The sequence below is a fragment of the Lactuca serriola genome, chromosome 2 (assembly GCF_051521515.1).
Source record: "Lactuca serriola cultivar US96UC23 chromosome 2, Lser_US96UC23_V15, whole genome shotgun sequence".
Classification (NCBI taxonomy): Eukaryota; Viridiplantae; Streptophyta; class Magnoliopsida; order Asterales; family Asteraceae; genus Lactuca; species Lactuca serriola.
The window spans coordinates 188,341,842-188,346,485 of NC_136409.1; the positions used below are offsets into that span (position 1 = coordinate 188,341,842).

The 4,644-nt window shown below is 49.1% G+C and overlaps 1 long non-coding RNA gene across 1 annotated transcript; it reads right to left on the reverse strand.

Annotated features, from left to right (window-relative positions):
• Positions 1-2,649: 2,649 nt before the first annotated feature.
• Positions 2,650-4,174, reverse strand: LOC145087807 (uncharacterized). The gene is made up of 3 exons (XR_013700886.1): positions 4,151-4,174; positions 3,703-3,853; positions 2,650-3,411 (listed from the first exon to the last, which is right to left on the reverse strand). It is a non-coding gene; the product is annotated as an uncharacterized LOC145087807 (long non-coding RNA).
• Between the last annotated feature and the right edge of the window lie 470 nt (positions 4,175-4,644).

Genomic DNA, 4,644 nt, shown 5'->3' on the forward strand with positions numbered 1-4,644 from the left:
GAGAATGCAACACCCTTCCGGGTCAACCTGGTGAGCGGCACTGCGATCTTGGAGAAATCCTTGATAAATCTCCGATAATACCCTGCTAATCCAAGGAAGCTCCTGATCTCAGAGGGTGATTTTGGCACCTCCCAACCCATCACCGCCTCAACCTTGGCCGGATCGACCAGAATCCCTTCCTGGTTAACGAGATGTCCTAGGAACTGGACCTCTCGTAACCAGAAATCACACTTGGAGAACTTTGCATAAAGCTTCTCCGATCTCAGTACCCCAAGGACCTCCCTCAAATGTTCCTCATGCTGCTCCCTAGATCTCGAATACACCAGAATATCATCGATAAATACAATCACCGACCGATCCAACATCGGCCTACATACCCTGTTCATGAGATCCATGAACACTGCCGGGGCATCGGTGAGCCCAAAAGGCATCACCACAAACTCATAATGCCCATAACGCGTCCTGAACGCTGTCTTCTGAACGTCCTCATCTCGCACCCTCACCTGATGATATCCCGACCTCAAATCGATCTTGGAAAACCAAGATGCCCCCTGCAACTGATCAAATAAATCGTCGATCCTCGGCAACGGGTAACGGTTCTTGACCGTCAGCTTGTTCAACTCCCGGTAATCAATACACATCCGGTGTGAACCATCCTTCTTCTTGACAAACAGAATAGGTGCTCCCCACGGCGAGCTGCTCGGCCGAATAAATCCCTTCCCCAGCAACTCCTGAAGCTGCGAGGATAACTCTTGCATCTCTGGAGGTGCAAGACGATAAGGCACCTTAGCTATAGGCGCAGCCCCCGGAACTAAATCAATACCAAACTCTACTTGCCTCACAGGAGGTAATCCCGGCAGCTCCTCGGGAAAGACATCTGGAAACTCACATACCACCGGTACTTCCCCAACTGAACTCGGTCTCTCGGAAGTCGCTCGCGTATCCATCACATACGCCACAAAACCCTTACAGCCCTGCTGAAGACACTGTCTCGCCCTGGCGGCCGAACAAAAGGCTGATCCCGAACGGGTACCCTCACCGTACACCGAAAGAACTCCCCCACTAGGGTCTCGTATAGTCACCAGCTGACGCTCACAGTCGATAATCGCGCCGAATCGGCTCAACCAGTCCATGCCCACAATGACACAAACATCGCCCATCACAATAGGAATCAGATCAATCGGAAACTCAACCCCGAAGATCTCTAACACACATCCCCGGAAAACCTCTGTGGCACAAATCACTCTATCATCAGCTATGGAGACTCTCAGAGGCCGACTCAGTGCCTCACGACTAGCACTGATATACTGGCTAAAGGCCAAAGATACAAAAGACCGACTCGCACCCGAGTCAAATAACACTAAAGCAGGTACGGAATTCACAAGAAAAGTACCTACACATAACATAATATAAGCATAACATCATATATCAAAATAAATACACGAAAGGAAACATACCAGCCACAACATCGGGCGCGGCGCGGACCTCCTCCGCAGTCAACTGGAAAGCTCTCCCTCGAGCTCTCGGCGTCTCGGCCTTCACAGGCCGACTCTCTGTAACTCTGGTGGCGGCAGGAGCAGACCCCTGAGATGCTCCGCGCAACTGCGGACACTCGGCCTTCCGGTGTCCAGTCTGGTTGCAGTGAAAGCACACTGCAAACCCCTTGGGGCAGTCCTTGGCCATGTGCCCCTCCTTGCCACATTTGTAGCAAGACCCTGCTCGGCAGACTCCGTCATGACCCTTGCCGCACTTTCCGCAAGTGCGGCCCTTCAGGCTCCCTGGTCGGGGATCAGCAGGCTTGGCCCGCTTGGCGGCCGGCTGCGACAATGCCGGTCGCCGATCCCTCCCCTGAGACTCCGCCTCCTCCCTGGCCTGAGTCTCAAGCTCAATCTCCCTCTTCCGGGCATTTGCCTGAAGCTCGGCAAATGTCCGGTACGAGGAGTTTGCAGCGAACTCCCGAATATCCCTCCTCAAGATGCTCAAGTAGCGGCTCATACGTGCCTGCTCAGTGGACACGTGCTCAGGGCAGAACATCGCCCTCTCGTGGAACATCCTCGTGATCGCTGTAACAGACTCAGTACCCTGCTTGAGGGTCAGAAACTCCTGTGCTAAACGCTCCCTCTCCACCGGGGGAACGTACTCATCTCGAAACATAGTGGTGAACCTCTCCCAGGTCACCGCAGAAAGCTCAGCAGGCGAATAATGCGCTGTCACAAACTTCCACCAGTCCTTCGCTCCCAAGCGAAGCTGGTTCAGCGCGAACCGTACCTTCAAATGCTCAGGAGACGAGCAAGTGAAGAAACACCCCTCAATATCAGATATCCACCTCATAGCTGCCACCGGATCCTGAGTACCATCGAACTCCGGTGGTTTCGTGTTGCTGAACTCACGGAACAGCAACGCATCCCCACCCTGCGGCCTTGCAGCAGCAATCGCTGCGGTAGCCGCTGCAGCAGCAGCCTCAGAAAGAGCGGCATAGCGCTCATCAAACGTCTCAATCAAGGTGGTCTTTATAGACCCAAACATCTCTGGTATCTCTGCCCTGATGGCCGCAGCCACCTCCTCCTGAATGATCCGGCGGATCTCCTCCTCACTGGTACCACTGCTCTCGGGCATCAAACGTGTCCTCACCATGATCTACCTCTGAAATACAACATACGATAAATTAGAATCTACACGAGTATGCTCTCACTCGACAACTCTTTCTCCTTGATTCTTGGCATTCCAAAGATTCTGACTTGGGCTGCACACCGCTCCGGTGCTTCCAGTAGTACGGGCCCAATACTACTGTCCGCACCGCACCAGAATACACTCCAAGTCCTTCTCTTCGGATCCCAGGTCTCAAGTACTTTATCATGCATAGACTACTCTCTAATAGATCTCTCATAAGTCCCTTGCTGCTACCTACTCACTCTCAAGCATCTCATAGCAGCTCACCTCTCCCTAGGCTAAGGCATCACACATCAGGCCACTCTAGTCCTAATAGCAATACCTAGCCTACTCTAGCATGCGGATACATCATATCAATATGAATATCACATAATACAAAAAGGTATTTTGGGAAATCACCGTTCGGGCGCTGACTGATCGTACACACATCTCTTGCTCTGCGTTTTTCGAAAATCTTTTACTCTTTTTGGAAAATACATCTCAAATCCTCAGTTTGAGTTCAAATACGCCCGAAAGTGTACTCGAATCCCTCAAACCAAGGCTCTGATACCAACTTGTAACACCGAAAATTTTAAAAATTTATTTTTCACAATTCATAAAAACATTTCTCTTTTAATTTAATAAAACATCAATTTCAAATTCCAATAAGTATCATACAAATCCCAAGATCACATAATTATATCAAATTCCTCCACGTGTGTACAGATCAAGCCGGCGCCTTCCCACGGTCATCGCTAGTACCTGAAACAACAACACTAACACTGTAAGCACAAAGCTTAGTGAGTTCCCCAAAATACCACACATAAAACACATATTAGCCACTCGAGGCCATAACTCTATGGGTCCGTGCACCCAACTCTGTGAACCCTCAGGTTCTAACTCTATGAACCTTCCGGTTCCAACTCTATAAACATGCACAACATAGATCACATAGAAATAATGCAGTACAACACATAACATGCACATAACATACATACACTAACACATAACTCTGATTACCGACTCAAGGTAAAATATAGTGAGAAGACTCACCTCGTGTGTCTCGGTATCTCACAATCCCTGGAAATCCCTCGTGCTCGATCCTCCGAGCTCTAATCCTCCTTTAGATTGAAGGGTCGAGCTTCCAATCCACCAAATAGCAGTCCCCTTTGCCTCCTCTTGGCTAGAGCCTCTTTCTTCTTTGCTAAACAACACACAAATGTCAAGAAATGCCTCCTTTCACTCTCAAATCGCTAAAGCACTTTTAGGGTATCTCTCTATGGAATGATGGATGCAAAAGACGGCCATAAGGCCATTTAAATAGGTCCCAAACCCGAAAAATTAGGGTTTCATTAAACAGCGTGGACTCGCCGAGTCCATAGCCTGGACTCGCCGAGTCCGAACGAATCCCGCGTCCAGAATCGCGACCCTACTCGGCGAGTCTGAGCTCCAACTCGCCGAGTCCCTTCTCAAAACTCAAAATATTAAAACAATAAAATACCTGGAGATCCGGGCTGTTACAATAGAGAAATGGGGGAAAACCCCAACTAACTCACCGAGTTATCAAGACAACTCGTCGAGTTCCTATAATATCCAGAATAGTGGGAAAACTCGAGCCAACTCGCCGAGTTTCCAGGACAACTCGTCGAGTTTTCCCAACTCAACTCATTCAGTCCCTTTTTCATCCCTTCCAACGCTTAAGAATGCAGATCTAGAACTCATGAGCTGGAAAACCACGTAAAGTTGTTAACTTTACGTCCATGTATAAGACAAGGAGGCTAAAACACTCAAAGAAGGCCAAACAAGGGCCTAAAGCATGGAGGGGGCCTATAACATGATAAAGCTTGAAGCTTCAAGCCCAAAGAGGCCACAAGCGTCCAGATATGAAGTGCCAACTTCATTAAATGGCCAAACCAAGAATGACCCCAATATGACCCAAAAAAAATGATAAACTTCCAAAGGGAAAGATCTAAGCAATAAAAGACCAAGTTATCG